General features: G+C 43.2%; 1 protein-coding gene across 1 annotated transcript in view; it reads left to right on the top strand.

Annotated features, from left to right (window-relative positions):
• The window catches only part of ERCC6 (ERCC excision repair 6, chromatin remodeling factor), a 201,916-nt gene that overhangs the window by 76,941 nt on the left and 104,041 nt on the right, over positions 1-20,934 (top strand). The gene's annotated exons all lie outside the window — the stretch shown is intronic.

Raw genomic sequence — 20,934 nt, 5'->3', positions numbered from 1 at the left:
AAAAGACAATAGGGTGATGGGTATGGGATTGGGAAAAAAAGACAAAGGAGTGTTAAGAGTTGATAGAAATCAAATGGTATTGCTGTTTTTCTGGTTACCTATTTGTTTGTGTGGTTTCCTGTACGGAAAGTGTCCTCAAATATTTAGGTGCTTTTATTATATTTATTGATTTATTTGTGTTTTTAAATTGTGCGAATCAGACAGAAATAAGTGACCGAGGGCTTTACAGAGAAACAAGTTACATGGGTAGTCAAGAGCAAACTTACACTATCTTGTAAACCTATATTGGATTTTTGAATTTAAATGGGATAAAAGTAAACACTGGTTGTTCTATACACTTGTTATATTTGCCGAAAATTGTCTGACGGTTTGTATCCAAACATCCAGTCCTTCTCAGGATAAAGATCCTAAGGAGAAGTGACATCGGAATTAGACAGTTTAGCTCTCTGTTTAAGATTACAGGGTATACATAATGAGAAGTGGTTGGAACAAAAAAACAAATGAGCTCTCTTATGAAGCATTCATAAGCCAGGTTAGTTCCACTAACCTTAAGAATGGGTTTAAAAGGTGAATATTCAAGCCCAAGAATGTTAGAGCTTCAAGTTGTCTGACTACCCAAGATGGCCACTTTATAAGCTAGGTATGTTCAGTAAGAACAAGATTGCAGAAATGCACTCTTACTTTCTCGAGCCTCTGACCAGCCTGGCTGCTGCATGCGAAGTATGACTTGGGATTCCAGTAGCAAGCTGACATAGTCTAACATTCAAAAGACTAGGAATTGTGCCACTTGAGAAAAATATTGTATGGGAAGGAAATGTTATTTATTTCTTACTGTAGTTTTAGTTGGAACTGTGCCTCTTTCCCTAAGAAATTGATGCAAGCTTGGAGGTTCAGATTACTGTGGGTAACATTCTAGCACATTAAATGTGTAAATCCAGAAATGCAAAGGCGCCAAGTGGTTGGGGGTGAAATCAACAAGAATTACATTTTCAGAACGTTTAATTTGAGGTGATGATGTGTCATCCAAGACAGAATTTTCTTGAGAATCTTAGTAAGGAAGACAATGTCATCTTGGGAGTGCGTTTAATAAAATGTTTGTATCTGGAGATATTAGTGTGTTCGAGATAAGAGCCAAGAGCCTCCATATATACAATGAAGCGAATAGGCAAAAGGATAATATTTTAAAGAACTACTTTTTGGACAAGGGAAAAGTTGGAGAGAGAGATTGAGATTTTATTGCATTAATATTGAGTTCAAACAAAGAGTCCAGCCAGTCTAGAATCACGCTGTGCATTCTCATCCATTCTTTGAAACTCTTCATTCGAGTGGGATGAAGTTGTCGATTACCTTTTGTCATTGGGGAGAAAAGACACAGCTTACAAGTTCGCTATAGCCAGAAAATTATGCCTAGACAATCAGGTAGGTGTTTGTTTCATTGCACACAATTTTTCTCACATGATCATGCTTTTTCTTATCTAATTTCTGAATCTCAACTAAGTTTTGAAAATCTTTTATGTGCTAAAATATGAGAAAAATGTATCTATAGTTCAAATTTTCTGAGTAATGTTTAGTCTGTCCAATGTTCCCCCTCCATTTCTTTCCATTTTAAGTATTGCGTATCTCACATTTCAGGCAATATCGTTTTTGCATTCTCTGTGGAACCACTATTACATAAATACATTAGGGTGTTCACTGTAATGAGGCCAAAAGCCTTATTCATATGTGTTTCAGTTATGAAAGTTTACTGGGAGGAGAAAACTGTGATGAGTATCAGTGTGTCACCAGGTTTCTGAGAAAAAATAGAACTTGATATTTGAGCAAAAATTACATTCCTTTATAGAGGTAGTTTGACTCCTTAGGAAATAACAAATACTTTATACACTTCTTCACACCAGTCTAAATTTTTTAACATGGAATTTGGCTTGATTTAGTCATAAATCTTCATTACAGTTAATTCATAACAACCTTATGTTTGATATTTCTAACACAGTTTGGTACAGCTAGAGGCAAGGTGTAATAACCCATAAACGTGTGATCAAAAGCTGGAAAATCTGCAAAAAATCTAGAGTGTTGTGAGAGCTGTCCTAGAGACTGGATTAAAATATATAATTTCTCCTTCAGGTCACAAATTCATGATGTGGATTTTAGAGAAACAAAATATACTTTGTGAGAAAAAAAAAACGAAGTGGTGAAATATTCCTGCACACAGATTTCAACTGCCTAGAGTTGGAGCTCATCAACATCCAGGGAAATTACATGAGGGCGGATAAAGTATTCAGAGTAATAGAGATCAGTGCTTGGACTATGTAAAATATTTGTTACATCTGCATTATTTGTAAGTGGGTATTTCCCGCCAGATGTAGCATAGAGGCTTGGTTAGGAAGAAGGGTGCAACCTGTGGTTCCATTGGCAGTTTTAAGTATGAGGTCGTGTAGTTTGGCTAAGGGTAACGGTTGAGAAAGGAGGTAAAAGGAAACAAACACTTACTGTTAAGTCAAGGTCTACTGAGTGCTATTTATTCCGCTTTGGCACGGTCACAAGAGAAATTAGAATAAACAAAAACATTACATGCAGGACGAAGAAATTCAACTATTGGTTTGTTCTATGCAGACACACATTAATCTTCCATTATGAGACCATAATAGTTTGTCTCCTAAGCTAAGAAGATTAATGTATACATGAGCTAGCAGTCTGAGTGACGTGAACAAAAATAATCAATCTTTTTTCAGGGTGGGAAGGCATGAAAGATCACCGCTCATAAATAAAAACAAATGTATGTGAGCGATTTAATATACAGTAGGCACATCAATAGGTTAGACAATCATTAAGTTGAAAGGCAGAAAAATTACATTGTTGCAAAATGTGCTCCATGTTTAATGTACTTCGGCTATCCTAGTCCTGGAAATATCAGTATTTTAGAAGATGAAGCAGAGGCACATGAAAGTTGCCTCATAACAAAAGTGTGTTCTGTCTTATTGAAAGAAAGCAAAACATTCTGAGGCCCATCTTGACCAATCACACTCTAAAGAAAAATAACAAAAATACAACATAATCTTGGAAATTCTCAAATTACAATGCCAGTTATCATCAAAACTTTTGTTTAAAAAGTAGTATGCTCATTTTTCCTAGCACTTTCAATTGAATGGAATAGGAAATATTAGGCTGCGTAGTTTAAGGCTCCTAGTCTGCAGTCTCCTAAATTCCCTGCTCCCGAACCAGTGCTTTGGTGTATATTCTGGCTTGGCAGGAGAGGATCACTAAACACTTTGTCCTTATGTGTGTTTTCTAATTATCGCTAGAGAGGATGCTGTTTTGAGATGGGGATGTAGAGCAAGTAGTGCCTTTCTGGCTTGCGGTCACTGTTTTTGTGTTCCTTTCACAGTTTTCATTGCAGTTGCTTTTGTTGCTGTGTTCAAAGGAAGGGAGGAAGTTGTGTTGAGAAGATGTCCATTTTGTGTCTTGTTTCGTATCTGTCCAACCTGATGTGGGCCTTTGTGATCACGGTCAGGCTATGAAAGATAAGACTTTCAGGAAAATAAGATGCCCCTGCTAGCTGGTTTAAAAACATATTTTACATTGTCAGCCCCTTTTCTAACACTGATGTGAAGAGCTGCCAACATAGTGTTAAATTCAGAATCCATGTTTAAAAAAAAAAGAATACTAGTTAGTGTGAGAAAGTAAGTGCCTCTTTTAACATGGTTCGCCCCCATCTTTTGCCTGGAAAAGTATGTGGTTTTGATTGTAGTGCATAGGGTCCCTGCTAACCAGGTTCCCCCGTGCCAGTGCTTCTTCCCTAAAACTGTACCACGATTGGCAACTTCAGCCCCCTGTAAGTCCCTTTTAAATGGTAACTTTGGTACCTCGGGCATGGGAACCGAAGAAAGTTCCCTAGGGACCCCTCACCAAGTACATGCCACTGCCGCTTGTATGCCTTGGTGCAGTGAAAAACAACCGTCAACCTGGCACACAGACAGTGCTGGTCGCATGGCACATAGACAAAGATATAGGTAAGTTACCCCGGAGGTGTGCCCCACCTTTGCCAACTTCACCCCTCAGGTCCTGCTGGCAAGGTGAAGCACACTTTTCAGTGCCCACCATCTTAAAGATGGTGGGACTTATCTAATCCGGGGTTAGGGCTATACCACCTCCCACATGAGGGTGGCATAATACTGGATGTAGCCACGACAGGTAAGGAACCAGTTGGTCCCTACCTGTTACTCCTCTGTAAATGCCCCTAAATCCAATATTTAGGTAGCTTCCTTCAGACCCTGAAAGCAGATTTCGACAATCTACAACAAAAGAGCCTTGCAACACGAAAGACTGAAGACACAAACTGACTTGGTCCCAGCCCTACCTGCCATTCTGCATCCCTCAAGGACCCTGCTGAAGAAGAGAGACTCTCCCCGCAGACCAGCGACTTCCAAAACCCTGGGAGGACTGTCTGCCTTCAAGAAAGACTCTTAATCTCCTGTGCATAGTGGACCTGTCCAGAAGAAACCATCTGCAAAGAAAAAGAACTCTGCCCTGAAACAACGAACTTGCCTCCGGATCCACCACTGCACCCGACGCCCACAACCCGAGTCCAAGTACCCCACTGGTGCTGCAAAGGTTCCTCAGTGTTTCTGAGCCCAAGTCCACCGTGGGCTGACCCCTGCCGGACTCCTCCTTGACTCCTGCAGCCTCAACTTGAAGACTCCCTCTGACCGCAACCTGCCTGGTAAGAATTTTTAGACTCCTGCCCTAATGCCCCTGGGCCGTGGGTATCTTGACTGATAAGATAAATACGCACTTATATAGCGCACGACAAGGCCACAAGGCAGCACCAAACTTATGGTGATGGTGTCCCTACGTCCCCTAGCATCTCCTTACCTGGGCAGCTGTGGGTTTTCTTCATCCTGCCTTTTGGCCTGAGCTTGCAGTCGTTCTTCAAGACTGATCTCTCCCCTTTGAATTGCAATGGGCGCCCGACGCTGTGTTGGGCACTCTACACCGAGTCGCCTGTGCCTCTGACCAAAGATATAAGTTTGGTGCTGCCTTGTGGCCCCGCTGTACTTACCTTAACTCTAGGAGATCGACCCCTGTCACCACTTTACTCACCTGTGAACAGCACAACTTCGATTACCCACTTTCTCCATTGGTTAACATAGGGCGCTTCACCCCAAATTTGACCTCTGCACCTGGTGCCTCTGTGCCACTGGTGGTGCAGTCTTGGTGCTAATTTGAACCTGGTGTTGAACCCAGAGACTGAACTTATAAGGCGAATACTTACCTGCAGAACTGCATTCTCGTTTTCCTCCCATAGGTTAACATTGCCAAGCCTGAAAATTGCACTGTGTCCACTTTTTGAAGTGTAAGGTATTTTTCCTGAAAAACTTACTTACCTTTTTGCCTACATTTGGTCTTAAGATATTTAAAAGCAGCTTCTTTTTCTAAAATTAGTGTGGATCTCCTTTTTGAGTCGTGTCATTTATTAGCCACTGTGTGCATAACAAATGTCTTCCACTCCTCTGTGTTAGGCTTAAGGCTGCTGGACCACACCACCACAAATAGAGCAATATATACGGCGATATCTTCCCACATTTGCTTTTCTGCTTGCTCCATCAAATGGTCTTACAGTACACAGTCACTCTCCTTGAAGTGTTCTCCCACATGTGCGTGCTCTGGAAGCACCTTTACCATGTACCTATCTGAAGGACGATAAGCATTGATTTGGGCCTTTTTTCTTTGCCTATTCCAAGGAGTAGAATGGGCCTGGTCTTCAATCATTGCTTTTACTTAATGAAAACCCCTCATTAAAATTGACGGCAAGATTTATTCCATTATGGAGGAAATTTGCATCACAAACCTAATCCAGGTACGTGATCCAATAATACCCTTGGCCACTCTGGGTGTTACATCAGACACACAAAAGTTGATGTGAGAAATGCTTGCAGTTTGTCTAACCACTGGCAGTTGCTTGGGGTAGCATTCCAACCCATCGTTCTTTTACCCACCATGGTCTAAGTGGCAAGCGTAGGGCCAGACGTGGGTCCATGCTGATTGTGCCACTGGAACCGAGCTACACCTTACTGATTCACTACAATCAGGCCAAAACCAGTCTTGGGTTGTTTCTGTTCCGGTTCAAGAATGGCCTGGCCTGGCCTAGCAGTTTGGCTGGACTGTTCCTATTGGAGCACAACCCAGACTGATTTTGGGTCCAGACTGAGGTGGCATGGTGAACAAAAGAACAATGGGTTGGAATGCGATTGTCAGTGGTTAAACACATTGTAAACATTCCTCCCATCACCTTTTGTGTGTTTGATGTACCGCGGTCCTATGCTCACTGTGTCACTGGAACCAACCTGCACCTCATTGACTAGCCTGAATCGGGGAACCAGTCTTGGGTCATTTGTGTTCTGGTTTTGGGAGGACATAGCTTGGTATTTCAGGCTAGACTATACCTTTTGGAGCAGGGGCAAGATGATTTACCGAGAATGCATGGTGGACAATTGGTTGTATTGCTACCTGAGCGATTGCCAGTGGTTAGACAAATTGCAAGAATGCCTCCCATCACCTTTTGTGTGTTTTATGGATTTCCTTCTCCTGGCCAAAACAGGGCTGTGATCTGTGCATTGAGGATGTGGCTTAACAGCTAGAGCAGTCAACCTAGAAGCTGGGGAGCCGGGTTCAAGTCTCGGCACAGACACTCAACATCCTGTGATTCTGAGCAAATCACTTAATCTCCCCCTTCCTTACAAAAATGAATGTGTCTGTCTATAACGCAACTGGTGCTCATTTAAAGCGCTTGGATACCTTCAGGTCGAGTTTGCGCTAAATAAAATTTCAAAATATATATTTTTAAACATAAATAGATCTGTGCACTCCAGTACTGCTTTGGTCCCAATCCATGGAATCAGGAGTACACATACATATAGAAGAGCTCACTAGATTATCTGTAAGAAAAAAAGCCTTGCTTCAAGGAGGACACATAAACTGTTATGTCACGTGTGGAGCATTGCATGGACAGTTGAGAACTAAATATTTGCTCCAGCTTGGTCTCAAGTCTGGTGTTTTATTGATATTTTGGAATTCGTCTCGAACACAGGAGGATTACACCATTTTGGCATTTGGGGGGTGTACTAACATCATAATATTTTTGGGGGGGATGGGAAGAGAAGCTTCTTCTGGAGTTGTGCTTTACCTTCAGAAGATTGTAAAATATGTCTTTCTCCGTGACTGGCTTATCTTTTGATGGTCATCTCTTCGGAGAGGGAGCAAGGATGTGGAACCTCCTAGCAGGAATTCAGGGCTGGTTTGTTTTTTCCCCTCTCTTTTCTTCCCCTGCTGATGCTTCTGGAATGAAGACTGGAAAAGAGCTGCCTCTGTACAGGAACAACAAAAGAGAATGCCAATACTGATACTATATTTAAAGCAAAAATGGTGACCCATGTATAGACCACAGTTCAATACATCTGTACGCTATTTAATAGCTGTTTATTCAAAAATATTTTACTTGCATGGATTTAGAAATTTGGAATACAATTTAGAAAAATGTATATGACAACAACGAAAATGAAGACACAGGAATGAACTAAAACATCACACATACCGTCATTCATAAATCTTCAGTCCTATCACAATCAAACAACTCACATTCATTCAAACAATGTACGCAAAACAAACTTGAGAATGAATGCACCAATAAGTCGAGTACTTGGTCTGCCACAAAATCAAAAGCAATATATGTTATTCAAGAAAATACTCCATATCTGATTCATTTGAAGAACTAAATATAGACATATACAACAAAATTTGGGTGTATTATTGCCAATACAAATGCGGAAACAAATTAGCAAAAGGGCTAAACCAGCAGACCCATCGTCCTACGCGTTTCGAATCCCTATGGATCTTGGGATTCTCCTCAGGGCCAATCAACTCTGTAAAAAGAAACAAAAAAAACATGTGTCTGACAACTCAAACAAAAAACCAAATGAGCACTACTACACCTTTAAGGAAACACTCCAGCTTACCAGTATAAGCTTAGCAAATAAGAAACGTTCATGAGCAGGAGCTCCTAAAAACAAAATTAAAGAGGGGAGCAAAAAAGAGAAATAGAAACAGTCATGAGTGTACCCATAGGTTAGCCTTCTATATTCAGGATCAATTCATGTTCACTGGCGGCTTACCTCAGTGAAGTCCACCGTGTATCCTGATGATGCTGAAATATTCAATAAATGAGCACTGGTCCCATAAGAGCCAAGGTGACCTAACAAGGGACAAGGTCATGATGAAAAAACGACAAAACAAGCAAGTTGCATAAAGTTATCCTAAGCCAGAGAACAATCCCCGTAATAGTTCGGAACCGGGTCAGTAAAAAACACCGGGTCGTTAAATCAGGAGGTCTCTTACCATCAATCGCCAAAGAGTGCGTCCGGGAAAAGGGATGCTTTCAGTTCAGAAGACGGACGGGCGGAGGTGGAATCGCCAAGCTGAAAAGCACAAAGGGGTAATGAGAAAGGCTTGTGGGCGCGGCACACGGGCCCGGGCGCGGCACACGGGCCCGGTACAGTTTGCTTAAACGGGTGGTTTCATTTACCTAGAATGCATAAATCCAGCAGAGGGAGAACCGTGTTCCGTTATGCATCCGGACCGGAAGACGCTACAGCCAATGCGCGTGCGCACCTGCCTTGGACGCCAGGTAATGTAGTCCAAGTGTGGCGCATGCGTGATGAATCTATATGTTCGAGTACATTTACTCGCCCATTAATATTGATACGATCAAGGGTTGTGAATGAAAATAAAGAACCAAATAGCAGCCCCTCAGTGTCCATAAATAGGAGATAAGTGAAATATTTGTAGTCGGTATGAAAAACTCAACATAGGAGAACCCAGTCGGGATCCTGGGATCTGTAGTACAAGTCAGTGCATGTACGCAAAATTACTGTTTGCACAAATGAATATGTGACTGAGTTCAGTGCTTCACACCCATTCAGGCACTATAGATGAGTTCCAAAAATTAGTGGTGGATCGAGTCAACACCTATGCAGGCGATGACCAGGGGTGTGTCACTACTGTTGACACAAGTCCATGTAGCTCGAAAGCTATTGAGTTAAAAGGCACAGTAATCAATTGTAAATGATGAAGCTCAAATGGGAAGAGTAGTGAAACAGGCATCCAAGGCTAAGGTACTGGGAACTAAAACCACCAGACAGAGGGACAGAAAATCAGCGTTAAAAAACTGGTATTACCGGTCATAGTTAAACGAACAGAAGGATCAGAACCACAATGAACGACCAAGTATACTGTAACTATCTACAATTTATACATTTCTGATAGCTCGTTGAGACCTGGCACAGCTGTGTCAAATTTGACGATCAGAAGGGCCTCTCTTCGGGAAAGTTTTAACTCTAAATCCCCTCCACGAGGGTCTCTTTCAACTTTAGAAATGACTGTCCATTTAAGATCGCTGACTAGGTGATTTTGTCTTATCCAGTGGTTAACAAGGGGTGCAGTCTCAACTTTGTTCTTAATTCGAGATTTGTGTTGAGAGATTCTGTGGCGAATTTCCTGATTAGTTTTGCCGATGTAAAGGTGTCCACATGGGCATACTACTCCGTAGATGACATATTTAGATTTACAATTACTAAAGGAATCGTGTTTCCAAGAGATTCCCCTGTGTTGAAATAGTGAGCCTTCCAATACAGGTGCATGAGCTGCCTGGTTAGGCCCCACTATTTGCGGTGCCCAGGATTGTCAAGAGTATTCCCAGAGAGGATGGGCCTATCAGGCCATTCATTTCTTCTTGCAGTTGAGCCCCTCAGTACTGGTAACCTAGAGACCTTTGATTCCTCACTGCATCTTGTGCCATACAGACTTATTAAATGTCCTATTCAACAGAGGCCTCTTGCTACGATCAACTTAAAATGTTAAACTTTCAGGCTTTTTAAATTGTCCGCATAGAACAGTATTCCTTGGGCCATGGAAACTGGTTGTCCACTTGGGCATGGTTCAAAAGAGTTATTCAAGCTCTTTCTTAGAGATTTTCCAAGTTGTTCCCTGTTTCTAAGACGCAGACTTTGTTGCACACAATGACAATCTTTGCAGTCATTACACATCCTCTACTTTCACTCTGGCTGTTTATGATTCTATTCAGTTTTGGGGCCCTGACAGAATAACACTCCCACTCTTTCCTTCTTGGTCGACTTCCAGTATTCAGGCCATTAGTCAAATGCCTGGATCTACATCTTCATCCCTCATCTTGGTTGTGCCTTCTTAGAAGTGCAAGACACAAGGCTGCTTTTCTTGTCTCTTATAACCATCCTGAGACACTGCAAAGGATCCGAATTTGTTCAAAGCAGTTCCAGATATCTGGGCAACGCTATAATTCTTTGGAAGTGCCACATTAGTGTTCACCGTTTGCCTTAGTACTTAGAAATAATGTGCGATGCTGAGAATGGAAAGTATCCGTATTGATGGAAAGAAGGCTTGTATATAGGGAATTGCACTAGCCTTTGCCTTCCGACAAGTGGAGAAAACTCTATTTGTTCCATAAATGTTCTCTATTTGGTTTGTCATACATCATTTCTCTCCACAGGTTCTTTCCACCGGGGTGTAACAAGCCATGTGCTGTCTTCCCTTTCAAGTGTCTGATAGTTCCTTTCGCCCCCAGCTATTCAATTATATTTGGTAATGAGGCATGCTCCTCTAGTGTACCCAACACCATGGTGGGGGAACCCTGCTCTAACTTCCCTGGTGCACTGTAATTTCGCTCCCTTTCGCGGTGAATGAGTAAGCCGGTGCCTTGATCAGACAATATAGTTTGAGAGATGCAGCATTGTGGGGATACCATTTGCTCATGACCACACAGAAACCTGCTACAGTACACTGAATAACAGCAATTTTATATGAAAAAACTTAACAAACTCATTCTAAGTGCTTTGAGCCAGGAAAGTAATACTCACAATTGTTGCAACATTCAAGAATTATAAAGCGCTGAGGCTGCCTCAAGTACAGCCTGTTTTTATTCCTCCCTTTTTAGACCATGTTCTGCATGCTATTTAAATGTTTCTGTTTTTTGTATTTGCTGCTATCACACAGTAATAGAAATTAAGCGGAACAGCGTAGTGCCTCTGGTTTCTTTTAAAATTGACTGATCGTGTACTTGGACGCATCGTCTTTTTTTTATATTTAACTTGTGACGGGAAAAATTGATTTTCTGCTCCAACGATTATAATAATGTCAGTTTCTTTTCATTTTGGTCATTGTGTTGTGTTTCTTCACAGTACTGTATGGCAACACATCCAAGACAGCCCACAGTGCTACAGGACCACGGGGATGACAGATGTGCTCTATAGAAATGCTCATAGCAGATCCAAAAGCGGTACAAAAGGGGGTGCTCATGGACGGAGCATCTGAATCAATCAAACTCTCACACCCAGTCAAAAGATCTGGGTTTAATCCATCACCGTTCTTTAGCCCACTCTGCCACCCCAGTTCAAACATGGCTATATGCAAATCAGTCTGACCTTGTGCTTCATGGGAACAGTCCAGCCTGAACTGCCAAGCCATGTCTTCCCTGGACCGGAAACAAGCTTCCGAGGACCGGTTTCTGGCATTCCTCACTTTGCCACTGGATTCAAGCAAGCCGGGCTGAAGACGGCTGGAATGCCAGAAACCGGTCCTCGGAAGCTTGTTTCCGGTCCAAGCCTGACCCTAAAATGGCGGCCCGGTGTGACTCCCAGCTAACGATCGGCGCCTTTGTTTGCTTTGCTTGACCATCTGGCCCCAGCGCTTGCTGCCTCTCCCAGGGGCGACTCCGCAGGCTCTCTCTGTGGCTCTTGCCTGCGGGGGTGAGCCCTCTTCATGGATCCCTGGCGGTGACCCTCGCTTGCATCTGCCTCTGCGATCTGCCGGACGTTTGATCTGCCACCCGACGACAACAACCCGGGAGGTAGGATCGCTGGCTGCTCGCTGATTCCTAGCGGAGCCTCCCGCTAACATAGTGCTGCAGAGGCTCCCCCTCGCACCACCCTCCCTGCAACTCGCCTGGACCTTGGATGGCGGCCGCCAGTGACCGCAGAGCGAGGATGACCACCACTGCGCTTAACATGTCTGGGCAGCGCCCCATGGCCAACGCGTGACCGGACCAACACCCCCACCACCCTGCGCACTCTCGCGCCCACCGAGCCGGATGACCGCAGGCTCTCCAGGATGGCGACGCACCTGCGGCTGGCTTCTAACGTCGTCCCCCACCTGGGCTTCCACCTTCTCTCCTGGACTTCTTTCTTCATCTCCCCCCTGGGTTCCCACCTTCCCTCCGGGACTGCTCGACTTGTGTGCTACCCTGAATGACACTTTGCTGCTGTTCTTCAGACAGTTCTCGCTGGACTCTAGCCCTCCCTCCATACCTTGCATCCCACCCACCATTACTCTATGCTGTGATTGCATCTTTGACCTATTGCAACAATGCTAAGCTTTGGTCTTCGCTGAAGTCCCTACACCATATACCACCCCTATGCGTCTATTAGAGTTTAACCAGTCATATCCCTTCCTATGTCTATTCCTATGCGAGTTTTATTTAGTTGACTCTTATCGTTAGTGTGTGCCGTGGACCTTAATACTCTCTACCACTCCTATGTGACCCTAGAGTATTTCCAGTCATATCCCTCCTGTGTAGATTGAAGATAACTCTAATGACTAGGATCCGATGTGATTTGTAGATTGTATCCAAGTGTATCCCCTCCCTGTGCTTAGAGATATAGCTTTAACGACTAGTTGCCTGGGTGACTGTCGGAGTATAGCCAGGTGTATACCTTCCCTCGTGTGAAGAGATACCCTATTCACTAGAACTATCCAAGTGTATCCCCTCCCTGTGTCTATAGATATAGCTTTAACGACTAGTTGCCTGTGTGACTGTCGGAGTAAAGCCAGGTGTATACCTTCCCTCGTGTGAAGAGATACCCTATTCACCAGAACTATCCAAGTGTATCCCCTTCCTGTGTCTAGAGATATAGCTTTAACGACTAGTTGCCTGTGTGACTGTCGGAGTAGAGCCAGGTGTATACCTTCCCTCGTGTGAAGAGATACCCTATTCATTAGAACAAAAGGTAATGTGTTCTTTATGTATTTGTAACTGATTCCATGTAGAATGCTTGATAACATGTAACGGAACTGGTGCTATGTAAAGCGCTCTGATAACCTAATCGGTTCAAGTTCGCGCTATATAAACCTCTAAAAAAATAAATAAATAAATAAGGAAGACATGGCTTGGCAGTTCGGGCTGGACTGTTCCCATGAGGCACAGGGTCAGATTGATTTGCATATAGTCATGTCTGAACTGGGGTGGCAGAGTGGGCTAAAGAACGGTGATGGATTAAACCCAGATCTTTTGACTGGGTGTGAGTGTTTGATTGATTCAGATGCTCCGTCCATCACCACCCCCTTTTGTTCCACTTTTGGCCGCCATAAGTGTGGCAGGGTATGCTCAGACGTGAGTCCCTTGCTCACTTTGCCACTGGATTCAAGCAAGCCGGGCTGAAGACGGCTGGAATGCCAGAAACTGGTCCTCGGAAGCTTGTTTCCGGTCCAGGGAAGACATGGCTTGGCAGTTCGGGCTGGACTGTTCCCATGAGGCACAGGGTCAGATTGATTTGCATATAGTCATGTCTGAACTGGGGTGGCAGGGTGGGCTAAAGAACGGTGATGGATTAAACCCAGATCTTTTGACTGGGTGTGAGTGTTTGATTGATTCAGATGCTCCGTCCATCACCACCCCCTTTTGTTCCACTTTTGGCCGCCATAAGTGTGGCAGGGTATGCTCAGACGTGAGTCCCTTGCTCACTTTGCCACTGGATTCAAGCAAGCCGGGCTGAAGACGGCTGGAATGCCAGAAACTGGTCCTCGGAAGCTTGTTTCCGGTCCAGGGAAGATATGGCTTGGCAGTTCGGGCTGGACTGTTCCCATGAGGCACAGGGTCAGATTGATTTGCATATAGCCATGTCTGAACTGGGGTGGCAGAGTGGGCTAAAGAACGGTGATGGATTAAACCCAGATCTTTTGACTGGGTGTGAGTGTTTGATTGATTCAGATGCTCCGTCCATCACCACCCCCTTTTGTTCCACAGCAGATCCAAGTTATCAGATATGTGCCTTTAATCACAATCGGTATGTAACTCCGAATGATAGATTCCCTCATGTTTGCTGTAACGTGAAAGATCACAGTCAACGGTAGTTTCGGACAGTGATCTATCTGTTCAATGATTTCTGCAATTATTCAAGTTTTCTTTTTCATTTGTATTTATTGTTTTTTAAAAAGAACGGTTATACCAACCATTTTTTCTGTATACTCGCCTGTTTCAGTTACATTTTAAGAGGCCTTTTTGGGATTGTGTTCAGTAACATAACCTTTTTATTATTTTTTTTTTTTTATTAAGTGATTAGGGTGATCAGGTACTGATCATATATTTCAAGGCTCGTGTGACGCTAGACATATTTTCTGAAACTTTCAATCATATGAAATGAAAGCAAAATGAAAAGGTGCCTTGTTTTATTGTGTTTTAATGTCAATGGGAATGAACACTGGGAGACCGATCAGCCAGCTAATATGTCTGAAGGGCCAGGTCAGAAAAGAAGCCGTCGCTGAAAGGCTGTGGCAAGAAACGTTGATGCATTTCAGCAAGAAAGCTGAACTTGCTGTAGAAATGTAATATTTCCATAAACAGGCTTCACCTACAGTGTTACTCATTTTAGCCTCACCAGTAGAAGGCACTGTGGCAATGGAGCTCCCAAGTCTGACAATGGATGTGTCAAACTCCAGTCCCATTATGTTCTGCTCATTTGGGTTACCTGATTCTGAGATGCGGGTGTGACCTGGAGAATACTGGTTCCTTTCAAAGTAATGTAACGCATAGAGTTAATACCCGGCTGCAAGGATCTATTATGTTACCCGCAAGTCAGAGATTCTACTTCCTGTAAGATGGCGCATAATGTTTAAAAAAAAAACCAAGAAAAAAAAGTCAAAATGTTTGTGTCTGTGTCGTTCTTAGTGTCAGTGTTTTATTTTTTAAGTAATCATAACTAATGACTTTAGACTATTAACTGTTGTGTTGCGGTTACTTTAACATTTTTAACATCTTTTTTTTTTATTGATCTTGTGTAGGTTCCTAACCCGGTTGTTACATTAAAATTGTTTTCAAATACAAACAACACACACAAAGTCATGAGCAAATGGGTATTTCCTCCTCTCCCAAATCAAACGTGTATCCCAAAAAAACATGTACTCGAGTAGAACTATTGGGTATCCCTGTGATGTACGCTGACAGTTGTAGCAGATGATCCCACAATCCAAAACAAAAACACATGTACAAAATTGATTTTTTGATCGAGGCCTGGCCCTACGTCGAGCCGTTCTGTCCACATGGGACGTGATGATTATCTATTTATAATTAAGTAAAACGTTTTCTCTGTTTCTCATCCGCTGCAGGAGACCAGGCAGGAGCCCATTTTATGAATTAGACAACATTAACTGTAACTGACTTTTAATTATTCAAGCAGAGCTTGAAAGTGTCATTGTTACAATAGCCTTCCTTTGCTTTTATATGGCTAATGCTCACTTCTTGTTCCTTGAGTTAGCATTATCACGTCTCATCAGCGTAAGTGCTCTTACATGTCGCTCTTCAGATCTTTGTTTTAGTGCCCCATGTTAGGAGCCCGTGACCAATGAGCATTTTAAATTGGGTTGAAATATGTCCATGTTTAACACCTCGAGGACAAGCAGAGGGGGTGCAGCAGTTTATCATCTCAGTCTGCTATAAATATCATTAACATGGTACACTCATCTAAATCTTTCTGCCGATAGTACAAACCTTTGGGGGCGTACTGAGTCAGGCGTCTTCATCAAGTACCTTACAGCTTCAAGAAGGCTATATGGTTGGTAGACGTAAAACATGGGAGTGCTATATTGTATTTGAAAATAAATGCAATGATACCTTAAGTGATTGTTTATCCTCTATTATAATATGTTTTTGAGACTAATAGTCTTCCCAGCCCGCTAGAGTGCAAGCTCTCCAAGTCTCGAGAAAGTCTGATGTAGAAACATAAAGCAAACGAGTAGAGTTGGCCTGCCTCTCTCCTTTTACTGGGTGACATTAAGAGAAGATGATCTAAATGGTTTATTGTCACATGCTGTCTGGTGTTATCAGCTGTTAATTGGCCTTCCTTCTTTTACGAGCCTTCCTGTAGTGCCTGTGATTGAGGGGTGGGCAATTAACCGCTGATAATACCTTGAGCCATGGGCAATACCTTCTAATGAACTGATTGCATTCCAAGCCCTCTGGTCTAGGTTGAGCGAGAACTTATCCACCTCACATTTCCCCTTCCTCCTGCGGTGGCTGTGCTGAAAGCAATTGCAAGATTCAACAGAAGCTATGTGCAAACGTCTCCCCTTGCAGCAGTCACTCAGTGACAGCTCGAGAAGGGAGGAAGAAATACCCCTGTATCTGAGAGGGTCCTTTGCGCTCTTTGTGGGTACCAGAAAAGGCCGCAATTCTATTTTATATTTTTCTGCCTGAACCTGATCTCTCTAAATTCTTGATACAGCAGAAGTTGTGTGCTGCTTCTACTGTTATTCAGTGACCATGGTACATGAGTGAGCAGGTCAGTTAACAAGGGACGATTTTCTCGGAAACATAAGTGCTGCGTGCTACTCCTCATAGGGGCTGAGCTGGCGGCACCCACTATCATAGAATGGCAGGTTAAAGAGGACATGAACATGCAGTCCTGTTTGAAACTTGCTCAAGCGGTCATTCTGCAACAGAGCTGTGGGTAATAGAAGTAAGTCAGACCATCAATTCCTTTCCCAAAAAGCTCTAAACCACAGAGCAGTTGGAATCTACAGATATATTTGTAAACTGACTTTGCTCTTCCTGACATTGAGCAGTATGTGATTTCTTGAGATCCTTTCTGAGTCACAGACTCATGGAATGTGACAAGGTGTTGATTATGCCCCTGTTCGGCACAGTTGTTATTGGGTAATTCCACGTGGAACATAGGTTGACTGTAGCTCCAGCGGAGCCTCCTGACTGCCATCAGAGCCCTCTTCTGAGAAAGTGCTTCTCCCAAAAGCACTCCAGTGCTGTCCTTAGCTGCCTTTAGAAATGCATGGTAAAATGTCAGCCATTGCGCCAAAATATACATCACATACACTTGGTTGCCTAATGCGTACTGAATAGTTTGAGGTGTTTGCTACTTTTGCAGTGCTTTCCTCAAGGCTGGGGATTTTCCAGTATATGGGGCACTTTGTTCACTGACCCAAAGGCATTATGCTATGTATGTGTCTTGTAAAGCGCACTGCTGCCCTGAGGCGTCGTGGCGCTGTAGACCGCTGGAGAACCCGTCCTGGCTATCCCTGTGAGATGGTCCCTACTGGGTATCTCCAAGGTGAAACCAGGCATCCCCAGCGAATGTGGGGGGCCGTTGTAGAGATGAGGCAAGCTAATGCCCAGAGTTGCCGAGTGTGATCCCTGGTTAGAGTAGGCACCACAGCGAGAATTATCGAGTCCGCTGACCCTGGTCCACGACCCTGCCGCGTCATGAATTGAACCCTGGTCCCGGGTCGTTCTCTGCTTCCGGGTCTGCAGCCTCTAACCAGTGAGCCACACCACTCCACATTGGCAATGAATTTAGAAGAAGCCGAGTTCCCCGGAGGACGGTGCTTTCCTCATGTTTGAGGACCGCAATAATGAAACACCATCCCTTTGGAAATCCATCTTTTTATAGAAATGCAAGGGTGGTGCCACTAGGATAGGAGTCTGTAGAGCAACAGTGCAGTTGCGTGGAACTGACTGCACTGCATGTGACAGGGGAATACAAAGGGTCCTTGTTTGCATGTGTGAGACAGAAGATGAAAAATGGTATGCGTGTAGTTATTAGTGCCTTGGCAGCTGGGTAGGCAGGATGGCAGTGGTGGGCATATTAAGTTACTACATTGCTTTGTTGAGCATCCCAAAGTATTCGCTGGAAATATGATGTTGGGCGTACCATGCAATTGAGTGGCATATATTGGCATAACAGAGTATTGTTAAGCATGTTATTAAAATTGCTTGGCAAATCATAATGACACCCATCCACCTCAAACGTTTTCATGATCTCATGGCAACGTCCTGCCCTTTACATTCATGATATACCACCCTACCCCACATTCTCTTGTCTATGTAAGTCCTCTAAATTACCTCCTTCAAAATAACACTCCTACCAATCCCACCAATAGGCTGTAAAGAAGTGGAAGGATACCAGCTGACTGGCAACACTGAAATTGTACTACTTGTATATTCTATACATTATATCTCAATAATCTCTCTAACATACTCCGACAACATGGAAAAACAAATATAAAATGTCACCTAAATCTGCATTAGTTAGATATGGCTTTAAAAAAAATAGAACCGCAGATGTGCAGGTGGTTATCCGAGTCAAAATATGCCATGGAAAATTCCTCTCTTCCTCTTTACATACTGAAAAAAATGCAATTGCTACAAAAAATGTAAAATGCTGCACCTAAAGCAGTTGCAGTGACCCCGATGAAACGATATCCTGGTTCAGGAGATATGTTGGATGTGATGTATTTTGAATCTACTGGCTTTCCACATAGTGGTACACTTCCTTAAATTACAATACCTCAGTGCACCCCAAGGCTAACTATCACCAGACCATTCTATTTCCGATTCCCCCCAGGATGCTAGCAGAATACAGAGATCGTATGTCCAACGCATGTCGCACATTTCTCATTTGCCTGCTTTTCCATATTACTGCATAACACTAGGACAATCTTTCTTTCTTTTTTTTATTATTTTACTTTTTTTTTTTTTTACATACAAGTCGTGGGAAACAGTAATAACACGATTACGTTCAACAGCCACCAAAAGCGGAAGGAAACAGTGGCAAGCAAAATAGATTCATGGGTAGGGTAAAAAAAAAAGGAAATACGTCAAAAAGTACATGGAACTATGAGAACAAAATTCAATACCGTAAGAAAGAAAAGTCAATCAATAAATGGCAGCAAAGTAAGATCACAGCGACTAAAATGAGAAACAGGTTAATCCTACATTTTGTACACAAAAAGAAGAGGAAAAAAAAACAAAAAACAAAAAAAAACTGCTTTTATGACTTGACTATAATAAACTAAGCACTACTTTAACCATTCCTCGAGCGGAGCCCAGATCTTACAGGCCAGCTCCCGCCTCCGCCTGCCCTTTAATGAAAATACTGAAAACTCCAAGTTGTATACAGCAAGCAGCCTGGCTCTCCAATTAACGAACGTAGGTGCCTTTGGGCTTAACCATTGTGAGGTAATACATAGCTGAATCATTGACATAGCTGTAAACAAAAATGCGGATGCATACCGCATGTTTTGAAACACTGCTACGCCTTCAGACCCCATTATCACCATCTCCAGAGAAATGGAGAACGGGATATTAAGCGTAGAATTTATGAAGCGCTCCACATCAGACAGAAATCCACGCAGATTCGGACAGGAATAGAATCTGCTGCATGTAGCCCACACCTCGCACAACTTTCACCCTTCCTGCCCCCCATTTCCCCATTTTAGCAGGCGTATAATAAAGATCGAACATTGCCATATAGCTTTTAGTCAGGAGGCTACAAGAAACTAAAGCATAGCTGGCTAAGTCCAGCGCAGGCCTAATATCTACGCCAGTCTTCCCAAATGTACCCTCCCACTTAAGATTTCGTACTTTAAGATCATCCGAGAGGTCAGACAAGTGCTGATAAATTGTACCTATTCTAGCCTTCTTTTGAATAAGTTCGAATATAATTAACTTGTCTAACATTGAGGGGGTGTCACATAGGTGTTTATGGATGAAACTTCTAACCTGGAGAAATTTAAAAAAGTAATGGGTATTGAGCTGGAACTTGACCCGCAAAGAAGAAAAAGAATGAATTTGCCCACCCACAGCTAAATCGCCTATAACCTTAAGACCCGATGACTGCCATCTAAAGATGGTCTGGTCCTGAAAAATAGAGGGTAGAAGTCGGGCGGCTTTGAACGGTGTATAAATATTAACGTTAGGAATAGACCATTTCCGCTGGACTTTCTGCCACACTAAGAACATAGCAGCAATAACCTTAAACATAGTCTTCTTGAAATAACTCGGCTCCAGAACTTGCGTCAAAATACCCTTAGCGGCCGTACCTAGGACAATCTCGTAAATAGTAGGTCTATTAGAAGGCGGGACCTCAGCGCTATCTCCCAGCAAAGGTACTCCTAGATATTGCACCATAGCAGACCAATAGTATAATACCAAATTGGGAACCGCCCAACCACCACGGTCCCGGCGGAGACACATTCACTTGGCGGCCCTACGCGACCGGCGATACCCCCAAAAGAACCTATGACAAATCCTCTCGGCCCTAGCCAAGCTGACTTGTGAGAGTTCCAATGGAATAGTCCTAAATAGATATAAAAACTTTGGGAGGACCAGCATTTTGAGAACACTGCAACGACCGTATAGGGAGAGGTGTAGATGATCTAACCGTTCCAGCTTGGTGTTTAAAGATTCAACTACTGGGAGGATATTCAGATCCGGAATAGTGTCAACAGCAGCAGTAACTTTAACCCCTAAATAAGTTGCTTCGCTGACCACTGGGGCGTCAGAATGTCGCATATTAGTTGATTGGACAATCTGCATTTTGGCAACGTTTAACTTATATCCTGAGATCAGACCGAATTGTTCAGCAGAGACCTTTAGGGCAGAGAAGGCAGAAGGAACATCAGATGTTAAAACAACAATGTCATCCGCATAGGCCAGGGCTCGATACTCTGTACCATCGATCCTTATCGGTGATACAGCCAAATTCCCTTCGATTTCACTGAGAAACGAATCGATGTACAGAGCAAAGAGCAAGGGTGAGCAGGGTCACCCTTGTCTAGTGACTCTACTGA

The sequence above is a fragment of the Lissotriton vulgaris genome, chromosome 5 (assembly GCF_964263255.1).
Source record: "Lissotriton vulgaris chromosome 5, aLisVul1.2, whole genome shotgun sequence".
Classification (NCBI taxonomy): domain Eukaryota; kingdom Metazoa; phylum Chordata; class Amphibia; order Caudata; family Salamandridae; genus Lissotriton; species Lissotriton vulgaris.
Note: the sequence above shows the minus strand (reverse complement) of the source record. Positions and strands in the feature narration are given on the sequence as shown.